Consider the following 13,261-nt stretch of genomic DNA (forward strand, 5'->3'; position numbering starts at 1 on the left):
GAGCCATCGTCAGAGCTTTGTCTAACTAGAGTTACGAGACTTATTGAAACGCCATCAGCGGCAACCAAGTATGTGCAGAAAATGCAGAAGAAACTTCAACCAGCTGCGGTGTATCTCCCGCAATAAGTTGACTCCGCCTTCAAAGACGTGGCAAGGGCCACACCCACTTAAGAGCCACTCTCGAGCAGCGTCTTTGATGTGAACTTTGCTAAAAAGAAACTTCACTTTTCGACTAAATGGAATGGCCCACGGCTATGCTTTTGTAATTTTCGTTGCCACACAAAATTTGACTTAAACCTGTGGCAGAAGATGGCGGAAATTTCCTTTCTTCGTTTGCCCAAGAGAGGGAGAGAGCAAAAAAAGGAGGACAAGTAAATGATTTTCACAACATGACGTCAATTAAAAGCACTTAGCTGCTAATTAGAAACTCATTTTCGATTAATCAAGCCGTTCGGAGAGAGAGAGAGAGTGAGTAGAGGAGAGGCTGGCTGTCAGTATTGGAATATAATCATCTGCTCGAGGACATCGCGTGCCAGGAGCGACCGCGATGTCAACGCCAATTGATTGCCATCGCTGGCGCTGGCTCTTTCCCCATTAATAATTCATCTGCAGGCCAAGGATATCGCTGTTTGCCGTTGATTTCAATTGAAGGCGAAATGCTGAGCATCGTGTTTCGTGATGCTGCTTCCTGCCACTAAATTATCCTAAAAAATTCATCGTCTTCGGCTTTCGATGGGGAATTGCTTGGGGACAGGCACCGACCGCAGCATCATCATCAACAGCCTATCCACCTGCCCATTAACTACGCTTCAACCGATGGCATGGGACATGGGTATCCGCCGCACACGGGAGGACACCTATAAACATTAAGTTGTCAATAAAGGTAATTCATTATGTCGCACACTCGAATACCCCAGGGAACAGCTTGTATCATTGTATCCTGGCTTCTTTTTAGCCTGTTTCCCCAGCCTGACATTCACACTCAACTGCGGTCGGTCTCGTAGAATAATAAAATATTCCACTGGATCTGGCTGGGTAATAAAAACGCTTATTGCTGAATGGGGCTCAGGGCTCTCCACATGCGAACGCGATGAGGTCGAGACATTTCGAAGGACTTTGAATTGAGTATTAATCGAGAGAAGGAGCTCCTTTGAGGCTGGACAAAACGAATGTAGCTACAATTTGTTTGATCAAAACACAAGTTTGGAAATTAAACACTGCGAAATTCTTATAACAATATTCAGAGACTGCAAGCAAACTTCGATTTATTTTATCTCAAAATTGTATACCTCAAAATGAAAGTAAAAATATCTTAGAACATTTCCCTTGCCACAGTCCTGTACCTGTTTAACTGGGATGCTTCTACTCTGCAGCACTCGGCACTCGGCACTCGCGTGACACGTCAGATCAATTTTTCGAAATATATTTTCTTGGCAATTTATTTGCCTGTCATTAGAGTTTTTGCAGGACGTGCTTTGGTCGCATTTTGCAAGTGCTCCACTGGGGACGACTATGTATAAACATGGAAGGGCAAGCAGACCGAGAGACTCTAGCCGAATGGGGATGGCAAAACCAATACCCGTACTCGTTGGAGTATTCGTTTGCCCCACGCGGAGAGGTGACTTTTTGCCATCGATTGGAGAGCAGGAGAAGCTGCATGGCATGGCAGATACTTTTTAACCGCATGGATACGTGTGCTCGTGGATACAGATACACTCCTACACGTGTGCGTGTGTGTGTTTTATGGAAATTGCATTTCAATTGACAAAGACGTGGCGGAGTGGAGCATAAAATATGGCAATTTACCGGCTGTCTCTCCCTCTCTCTCTGCAGAACTCAACTCTTTCGTGCTTTATGCCCCTCCATGCCATATTCCGTTGATGAAATTGTTTTCGTTTCGACAATTTTCGTATGAAGCAGGAGGCAACCGCACGCCCGCCCGCCCGTCCAGGATATTTATTATTTTATTAGCGGCGTGTGTTCCATCGGCGGCAAACCCATCATCCAGCCATCCATCCATCCTGGGGAGTGGCCTCTAAACCCTTTTTGTACGCGCACTCGTATCTGGCCAAAACGCCGTGGCCAGGTTGTTGTTTTGATAATTAAGTAATGGCTCATGGACACATCCGGACAGCGACAGGGACAGGGACAGGGCAGACGGCCTTAAGTGCTGCCCACTCGACCGTCACACTTTATGCAAACAGAATTCAGGGACTTGGACACTCGAGTCCTTCCTTGTTTTTTGTGTGTTTTGTTTGTTTGTCTTGGGTTTCCTTTTGGAATTGAGCTGTTGTTGCGGTTGGCATGAATAATTACTTGGAAGAAATCGTAGACTCAAACATAAGTTGAGGAAAAATAAGAATTAGAAACGGAAAACTCCTTGCAAGCAAGCGGAAGATTGCTCCGTGGAGCTTTGCATTTTCCCATAATCATTTCCGTTGGTAGCAAATCGCCTTGGAGTAAGTACAAACATTTCAAACATTCATTTCATTGGGCAATTATCAATAATGCAATGTGCTCTCTCGCTGGCCACAAAACGATTTGTTAAATGATTTTTATTTATGATTTTATGTCCACATGCCACCTCAACAACCAGCAACCGGCAACCGGCAATCGGCCAGCAATCGATGATATAAGAACTGCGCTACGATAAAGGTACCCAAAATAAAGCAGAAAACCCTAAAAGCAGAAAAACACAAAAACGGCTGAAGTATTTCTGCAGCCAGAGAGAGAGTCAGGTGATTGCCGCCGCCTTGGATTCAATGGGGAATGGACTCTGTTCGGGTCTATTGGAGGCAATCAATCGCTTGTAATCGCCACTTTGTTATCACTACAGCTTAACACCTTCCCTTCGTAAGTCGTAAGCTGGTCAGCCTGTGTGTGTTTTGCTACTTTTTATCATCATATCTGAACAGCTGAAGGGGGCTGTGAGAGCCGAGTACCGCAGCACTCTCAATGGACTGGACGGGGGGGCCAAAGTTCAGAGCGCGGCATGGAACACAAAAGACCTTAGTGCTTCCTAATTGCGCACTAAATTAACCGAACCGAACCACAGAAAAATACAAAATAAGAACACTGAAAATAATAATGAATGGGATAGGCGTACGGACGGGACTCGTAATATCGGAGATCGTAAAGCCGTCAGCGCGCATTGAACATGAAATGTGCCGCCAATCAAAAAGGCGCACATAAAAATTATCCACTAAATTGCCGAAAAGAAATTAACTCGCAGGCAAGTGGCGAATGCTTCCACCCGAAATTGGAACTGAAATTCATTTTTTGAAGAGCAACCCACTCGTAGACGTATCTTGGGGCATTGTGGCAATGTGGCACCGCCTCTTGTGTCAAAACTGCGGCTGCTGATTTCTAAAGGAGCCACCGAAACAATTCAATTCGCCTGCTCAATGGGAATTATGATTAAATGGGAAGTATTTATAAATAAGAAGTAGTTCTTATTCAGATGAGTAAACGACTGGAAGATACCATTCTTGAGCCTCGCTTAGGCTGCAGAAAGCAACATTTTTGGATGTGCGCAAGGATTCCAATTGATAGACAGTTGAAAATTTGCTTACAATAAATATTAGATCCACAGGGAGTTATTTAAGGTCTTAATTAAAACTGAGTCCTGTCAGTACTAAGACCATCATACATATATTTTTGATTTAAATACGCACATTAAGATATATATAAAAGGTTCAAAAGACAATTATAGAAAAGTAAACTATTAAGTTATTAACTCTATCCCCCTAGATTCTAGGGCCTAGAACCATCCTCGGAAAGGCGCAAATTAACGTAAATAATAGATTATGATATATTTTGGAATAGGGTCGGAAGATCGTTTAAAAGACATACAAAAATAAAGTAGAAAATCTCTACTATAAGTACGAAAAGGCGCAAAACTTTGGAGTAAAAATATTCGTTAAAAGTTTCCAATAAACCTGCTAAAATTGCTACCCTCTAAAGTGCACCGTTAACTGCCTGATAACCACTTTTGATCTCCGTTAATTTCAATACAGAGTAGAGGGAGGAATCACTCACTCCCCGTCCCGCTGCCTGCCCTCCTCCTGCATACGCCCCCACAAACAGAACAATCCGCAACGTCGAACGCCGCGTCGGCCGCAATGTCATTGAGAAAACATTTCGGCAGCGACTGGGGCGATCAATTTAAATTAAGCCGAAGATTTTGCTTTAATTAAAAATCTTCAAATACGCTTAATGACAATTAATTGGTCAACATCAAGCACCATCAGCCCCCATCATGTCGATGGGGTACCAAGCGGTCTCGATCGGGAATTGCAGTGTCAACGATGTCCATATGTCCATGGGGTTCTACTATCTGGGATCACCATGCCAGATGGCCAACAGTCACGCAACCGTCATGAAATGATGATCCCGAATCGGAATCGGTGGCTTTTCCTCTTTGAAGTTGCGTGTTCCGAATGGAGATTTCTCTTCGACGGGCTCTTTACACACGACTTTGCTTCAATTGAAACAAATCAAGCTGGTGGAGAGGTGGAGAGCAGCACCCCTGAAGAATCATCTACTGATTCGAAGTTCTCTCTGTCCAAGATTCGCCTTAGAACTGGAAGAATGCCTTGCTCTCTCTTTCTCTCTCTTCATTTACTTAAGACAATAATGAATGACTTTTGAACCCACTTTAATCTTCTGTTACTAGCAAAGGACCTCCCTGACAGCATTACTAACCTCGTTACGTTTAATAAATGGTTCCACAACTTGTTATTAGCTTTACGACTTTCGAGCGTGTTTGGTGTTGTCTTTGGGTTTTAATTATGCCAACAAAAGTTGACTCTAATGACTAGTTATGCACTCTGTGGCCCAATTGGGGAAACTCACATGATAATCTCTGAACTTTACACTCTACAATGGGCTAGGGCTAGGTGCCATCAACCCACCCATTGCCACTGCCATGTACCCTCCCGCACGGAGCGTACCAGCTGACGGTCGCTCGGTCCCTGTAGACAACACAACTGATGGACTGCTGATGACATAATATGCAAATAGAGAGTGCCACAAACCACAAACCAACAACACATAAAACACCCTTGGACTAGTACGAGTTGATAGATGTGGTGTGGGTAGCGCCTTCTTAGTCTGACCTGTGAATAGTTTTTAGCTTGATTTCTTTGGGGAATTTCCCCGATGCAGAGAGAGAGAGAGCTCAGAGCTCAGCTGACAAAATGAAGGAGTTATTGTATTTCATACTAAGTTAGAGATGGAAGCGTCAGTTGTGGCTGGTGTGGCTGGTAGTGTAATAAATACAATCGCCTTTTAGGCGCTGTGACTAAATTATTTGTATGGCTTTCATAGGTAGAATGGGAGGTAAAGGACTGTAATCTTGTCGAACATTATCCGATGCCATCAACGAAGAAACTTTCAGCTTCCTTTTACTGGAAGAAAACGACAAACAACGATCAAATTTGGGACTTAATTGTATCAAATATTAGCTACAAAATATTATTCTATCACCAGAAATCAATACTGCTATAATTGTTGGCATGTTTCAAATTAGAACACAATGTTCCACATAATATTGGAAGTTCCAAAATAATATATTATTTGGTACAACTATCGTTCAAGCACAGAAGCAGAGAGCAAGTTCTAGTTTCACGCAACCATCTCCAGCTCAGAGCCATGGCCTTTTTCCATGGTTCCTGCAGTTCGTTTGTGTTACTCCGCGTGGCCTTAGTAATTTACTTAATTACTTTAGCTTGTGGAAAAACTGTTGCTAAACGTACAATCGCCGCGAAGGTGCGGGCTAATCGCCGCAGCTGAATGGATGAATAAATGAATGAACGAATGAATAAGCGAATGTCTCTCTGTCTGTCAGCGAGCGAGCGAGCGAGCTGTGGCCAAAGGGTATTATTAGGTGACATTTTTGCATAAGCAAAGCGTTTTGGCTGTAATTAAAATAATTACCCCTCTCCGATTAACCCAGTTTTGAGGTTCGCTGCTCAATTTGTTGCATTTCCGTGAGTCTGTTCCATTTCCATTAGCCTCTGGGTGGCTTTGCTGACTGTCTCTGGCCCACAACCCCCGAGATGCGATGTTGTTATTATTTTGTCACATGTGAACTGAGGCGTGAGCAAAGCGATTACAAAAAGGGTGTGCGGCACAGGAGAAACGGAACCCAAAACGGGAGCGGGAAACAGTAGGCAGAATGAGGGATTTGGGTTGCGGGATAAGGGCCAGGAAATGACGCCTTGCGGCGCTGATTGTTCCTTTTGTTGCCTTGTCGTAGGTTGCCAAATGTTGCCGCGACTTGTACCCTTTGATCCCAATCTCCCACGACTCCCACCCAAACCCCATCGTCGGATCGAACTCCGACATTATCCCATAATTATAGGGCTACCGTATGTTGCCCCCTGTGCCACGTGCGCCTTCTGTTCCGCTCTGCTCTGACCCAATACTATCGTATTTATGCAACAATTTAACCGCAAAATTTATTCATGATTTTGGCAAATTGTTTCAAAGCTTTGGATAATGTTTGGGGTTGGGTTGGGCAACCCTTTTGTCCACGGCGAGTAGGCGTTCGGTTCGGTTCATGTTGTGGGCAATTTTCAGATTATCAGATTTTGTTTTGGCATTAAACGGTTTAAATGATTGTTTTCGGGCACATTGTTAGAGTAAATTGAGAGCACAAAAATAGAAAATAGAAGGCGCTATATAGAGGAGCAAAGGGATACAATTACAAAACAATTTCTCATAGAAACAAAAGGATAAGCTGACAAAGATTTCCTGTTATTTGGAACACAAAAAACTACTCCACATTTGCTGTGAGCAAACCCAAATTATGACTTAGTTCTTGCTTCTTCAACTTTGCTTTTGCTAACTAAACCTTAGATATTTATTATTAAAGCTATCAATGATCTATCCCCCAGTGAAGTTCAAGTAATTAAGTTCATATAGAAGCTTATTCCTTCCCTTTACAGCTCCTCCTTATCTGTGGTTCCATTTCCATTTCCATGAACTACTGCAATTACACTTACGACTTTTGCTCCCACTTTCCATCTCCTTTCTCCTTTCAGTGCTCCATCGAAAGAAAGAGAAAAAGACAAATAAAACAGTTAAAAACAATTAAGTTTTTGAAATCATGCAAAAGTTCGAAAATGTCAAACTCCGAAGCGTGAGAAACATTTTTGCAGTGTTTTAGCAGCGATGTGAAGTTGAATCAAAACTCGGGGAATCGGGAGACCACGATATATTCTTTACAATTATCAAATGCGAGTCCCCAGCACTGGGGAATTGTGGGAAGCAATATGAAAGCGAAAAGAAATGTGCAATGCACTGAAAGAACGAATTGGGAACACAACTCTCAAAGGGATACCCAAACATTGAAAGTACAAAAGGATTCCTCAAAAGCAGATCTAGAAATTGTTGATATTTCCCTGATAATCTCTCTCTCTCTCTCTTCTATATTTATCTTTGACAGATTTCTGTTGTGCGATTTTTGTGTGCAGTGTGAATGTCAAATCGTTTCAGTCATGCAATCAAACCCAACTCGGCTCCAGTCACCAGTCACCAGTCCGATCCGGCTTGGGCCTGGCATTGGTGTCCGGAACGTCATGTATCCGTTGGCGTTTCCATTCGTACATCGTACAGCCACAGATATAGATAGAGATACAGTGTAGCCATGTCACCCTTTTCATTACGTTCCATTAAGAGTGTTGGGGAATTAATTGAATTTAATTGATTTGCCAAAGCAGACTAAATTGGCCACACTGTCTAGATTCCGGGGGCAACAGCGCAACAGATACGCTCTCGTCTCGGCCCAGACAATTATCCATGAGATACGAGTGCCAGTGCGAGTATGCGATAGATTACACAGTGAGATGAAGAAGATATCCATGGCATGCCCCCCATTGGGGAGCTTCTTCCATCTCTGTGCTGATGTTCTGCTGCTCTGTGCTGGTTGGTTGCTGGTTAGCTGGCTGGCTGGATAAATTAATGAGCACATGAATTTGGATTCCCACTTTGGGTGCTGCTGCTGTTGATCATCTAACAGTGGTTGCAAATAGTACACACACACACACTCAGATGTCTGGCCTATGCACATATGACATCATCAACAGTTTGGCTTTTGTGCGGGTGTCTCTCCGTCTCCCATCTCGTCTCATCCCATCAGACATTCTGTTATGTTGTCTCTGTGGTTTCACTTAATTGCACAACGAGCCATTCCGTTCACTGTGTGAGCTTCAGATACTTTACGAGTACTCTTTCTATACACGAGTAGTACCCTGCGGAGGCGTGAGATCAGCCCAGATGGAGCCGCAGACGGGGGCTGCCTGGAGTTGCCTTTTCAAGTAACCGCCTTGACACTTTTGACAATGGACAAATGTTAATTATCTGGATTCCGACTGCCCCATTGGAGGAGCCCTTCAACTTCAACGTCTCGGGTCTAAATTTAGACTCAAATAATCATATGGGTGTTTTGTTATAATTATTGTGTCAGAGATCTTTATCAAATTAACATTTTGAGATCAGCTAGGCAACGGAGATCTTTATTTGTGCATTTTCTACTCCAAGACAACAACTTTTAAGGCATTTTCGTTAACTAATTTGAGTGATCTTCAGCGGAGAAGAGATGGCAGCACATTTCCTCTAATGGAATCTCAAAAATAAGTTAAATATACTCGCATGACCAAATTAAACAAGTTAAACAATCTTAAACGTAGTTTGAACGTTTCTTAACTTCCATCAAAAGATCGCTTATATTTAATTTATATTTCTTTTTGTTACTTAATGGGTAAATAATCTAAAACATTGTTTTTTTTTTGCATAATTTCAACAGAAAGGGTTTAATTTAGCTTATATTTTGAAGAAGATATTAAAGAACGATTAATGAACAATCCCTCCCACTACAGGAGACCTAAATATGTAATTAACTTCTCAGAATCAATATAGAACCAATTAAACATTACAAGCACTGGCTAACAAGCACAACTTGCATTCAAATACGACTTTCCATATTTTGAAAGAAAATAAAGAATACATACAATTCCCCCAAATAAATGTTCAATGTGTGCAATTTAAAATTGAATGGAATTCCATCAAGCTGAACGGCTTGTCCGTAAATCATAAATATCAAACAAAAATTGCCATTCAATGCGGACTGTGAGCATTTTGTGCATTTAACTGTCCTTTGATTGCTTTTGGGAGCTGGAAACACGGAGCATGGAAACCCATTCACTGTTTACATTGAAATCACTATTTAATTATTTAAAAGCGAAACGGAGAGACACAGGGCAGGTACAAGGAGAGAGATGCATATGTGTCGAGCACATAGAGTGCCCCTGTGCTATGTATTTTTGTTGGGCTTTCTGCTAACTAAATAAAGCAGAAAGTGCGCAAATATATTTGTTCGATTTGTATTTGTTTTACCTTGATTTCGGTGGAGCAGAAGGCACCCAAACCGATGGCTCCGCCCCGAACATGGCTCTGCCATTTGTAGTATTTTGTTATCTTTCGGTTTAATATTTTTATGTTTTTTTGTATCTATTTTTTTTGGCGTATGGCTGTGCTCCTCCCGCACACACAAACCAACGTGTGGCCCCTCGCACCTCTCGTTCCCACCCACGGACGCTAGTCGGAGGCCACCAATTGGGGGTTCCACTGTGGGGCCGGCTCCTCCCACACGGCACTGGGGCAATCCAATCACCGCTCACTCGCCACTGCGCATGGTGGGGTTGTGTGAGGAGAAAGAGGAGGAGGGGTGCTGCTGGGGCGGGTTAGGAGTGGGAGTGGTGACTGCGATTGCGCCTCTGTTTTCAGTGATAACAAATCTTTATCGGGGCAAGGCAATGGTTGCTTATCTGGCCACGAATCGAAAATCAATCGATTCAATCGAGTTTCGTTTGTTTGGTAATTAGCTTTTGGACACTCTTTTGTTGTTCTTTCTCTATGGCTCTGGCTCTGCCTCTACTTCCTCTTTCTTTTTCATTTTCTATTTATTTTTAGGTTTTCTGTTGTCTCTGTTTGCCTAGCTGTTGTGAGAAGGGTTAGGAAAATATGGAAATTGTTATAAATACACGGAAATCGGGTCAATGGGTTTAATTGAAATGCCTGCAAAATCGATGTGTGCATTGCAGACTAAAGGTGGATAAATAATACCCAGTCTAGGATAATTTCTGGCCAAGAAACAAGAGCCAATGTTGAGTAAATTTCCGATCCGAGGTAAACAACTTTTCTGATACTTTAATTCATTGAATTCAAAGTTAATTTAATGATGGATCAATCTGCAAGCACTTCCAATGATCCACAAACCCAAACAGAGAGTAGTTCCTGCCACCTCAAATGTGTGACTATTAAATAAATAAATAATACTGCAGTTAGAGTTACAGTTACAAGCGGGAAATATTTATATCTGAAAGTTTATCTCTCTCTCTGCGTACGGGCAAAGGTAGTCCCGGCAAACAGAACGCAAAGAAGTCGTAAACATAATTACAACTTATCAATAAATGCGAGCACCAACCCGGTAGACTTTGTGTCGCCATCCACAAACTTCCCATTCCCGTTTCTACGTACTCTACGGAGTACTCCCCTCTGCCCTGCTCCCTGCTCCCTGCTACACTCTCTATTTACATTGGGTGGTCGGTCGGTCGTGTTGTAAATTATACAAATATCGATCACCTACCAAGTGGGTAGTTTCATTCGATCATTTGAAAGCTAAAGTTTGATGTGTAGAAATCTTAAATGAAATAATAGATGGATGAAAAAATTAGTAAATGTTTCATTCTTGGTCTTTCAATTTCTAGTTCGTTTTAAGCATAATCCTTAACGGACAAAAATCCGTTCTTAAGCTTAGGAAGAGCTTCATTTCCCATGGGAGTTATAGGGATCGCCTGCAGATCGCAGATACCCTGTATTTGGGCATGCAGGAACCCGTACAATGTCAATAATTACAATACAAATTGCTGTTTGTATAAATCGTGTCATAAATATTTATATGTGCACACGAGTATTTCCCATTTACGTTTTCTCTTTCGAACTGTGGTGCAAGGCAGAAGTTCTACTAGTCCAATGGCTTACACGGACTGTGGGGGGAGTTGGTAGTGCTGTGGGTGCTATAAAACCAGAGTTTTATTTCAATCTGCCGCCTCCAGGTTAAATATATGGGCCTATCGACGGCACAGCGTAATCGATCTGTGACCCACCATCGCGGACCGAGGCTCTGATGATTAGATAAGAGCCGACCCGACCCCCATCCAGAGGATAGGAGGCTCGTCCCCACACCCAAGTGTACACGCTTTCCACGGTTCGAAGTCAGTCCAAGTAGATCCAGAGGCTACTTCATCCTGTTGGGTGCATCTAGAACCCAGAGCGACCCACACGAGCACAGCAACTATCGATCTATAAAGTGGCACTAAATCAACAATAACAAACACACCGCACACCGAACACCGAACAACGAGCCAGAGTAAGAGCTATAAATAAATTGTTTATAGCTTCGGTGGTGGAATGAATATTGCCACCACACAGAGGTATGGACATATAATACGAGTAGATGGATGGATCGCTGGCTGGTATCGGCTCCCCGTCTCCCTAGGCTCTCCCTGGGCACGGGTATCGGTTATGATGGTTGCATAGAACAGAGGCGGAGGCGGAATGCACTCCCAATGTCCGTCCCAAAAGCGAACAAACGAAACGAAAATTGCTTTGATAACCGATTGTTGAGTGTGTGTTGATAACTGATAGCCATGTTATTATTAAGGGCTATTAAAATTCTGATTGAAAATTCATGTCAAAAATATATTTTATTATCCATTGTAAAAAGTTCAGTTCATGATTAAAACCAGGCAATATACATAGGGAATCCAATCGCTTTCCGTATCGTTTACCAATTGGGATCCAATCGCATCGCATTCTGCCTACATTTCTATGGGCAGGCGATAGCATTCTCAAATAAAAACCTGAGCTAAACAGTTATCAGACTACCTACCAAACGTACATATATGTATGTATGTGATGTCTGACTTTAACACACATTGTAAGCTCCGTTATGGGTTATGATTTTATCAGAGTACCATTAAATGGCAGAAGATATTGTACACTTTTTGGGAAACTTTTGTATTTCGATGAATGAAACGTTTTGAAAATTATCATAGTACCTGCGTTTACTGGTATAATTATAGCAATTTACTAGACATAAGTTCATCCCAAAGAATTGGCAAAGACCAATATCCCCCCACAAACATCTTAATCTCTTCCCTAGTTGCACATTCTTTCAGATCTTAATGGATGCACGTCACTCTGTAAAGATTGTGCATGTCAGCCAGATTTGTAGTTCTCTAATTGGATCTTTGGCGGAGTGACAGTGGGAGGAATGGAAGCAAATCGAGAGGGGAATCGGAACCAAAGCAGAGCTCATTTTGTTCACACTCCAGCACTCCGAACCTCGCTGGACTAAATTTAGTGTGTAATTCTTTAAATCGTTGCCATGTGTTGGCCAAAACCAAGTGACACAAATACGCCCCGAAGCTGGGATCTGGAACGGGAGCCGCCGGGAAATATTCAAATCTGTGACGAAAATATGGGGGATGGGACGCACTCGTAACACTTATTTATGTGCCCGTTGAAATGGGAACATTAGCTCTGTGTGTTTGTAAATATTTGTCATAATTCCGAGATGGGGAACGACGACAACATCGAGGCGACATGTGCGTCGATCCACCAGACGCCGTCTCTTTATGGGGGAGAGATCTGGAGCTGCCACGGCCACTGCCGCTGGATATTTGTACTCGGAGTTGTGCTTTTAATGTCGCAATTAAATGCATGAGTTTTTAAAAATTAGATGCCCGTCAAAAATGTCTGATTTATGGGATACAAAAAGCTTTGTTCAAAAGAAAAAACAGTCCCCCAATGAAGCTTAGAAACTAAGAAAAAAACGATTGGGGTTGCATTATAAACGGATCTGTAAAGATCCATGAGAAATCTGTGACTGGATGTGCGGTAATTCTCATCATCAATGTGGAGAGCTAGCATTCAGGGAAATATTAATTGAGGGTGCGGCTTTTTAGGTCAATCTGAAGGCATTCCATGTGCTGCAATTTCCCCCCAACATTTCTGGAATATCAAAATTATTGATGCAACTGTTAATATTCGTAACACGAAGAGATTCAACTGAAAGTTTTCTCACACCTAGTGGACCTTTTGATGTTTGGAAATAATTTAACTTTCGGAGTTTCTGTGTCTGGAATCTTTCTTTATATTAAATGAAATGAAGCCTTAATTTTAGAAGGTAAAG

This window comes from Drosophila subobscura, chromosome U (assembly GCF_008121235.1).
Source record: "Drosophila subobscura isolate 14011-0131.10 chromosome U, UCBerk_Dsub_1.0, whole genome shotgun sequence".
Taxonomy (NCBI): Eukaryota; Metazoa; Arthropoda; class Insecta; order Diptera; family Drosophilidae; genus Drosophila; species Drosophila subobscura.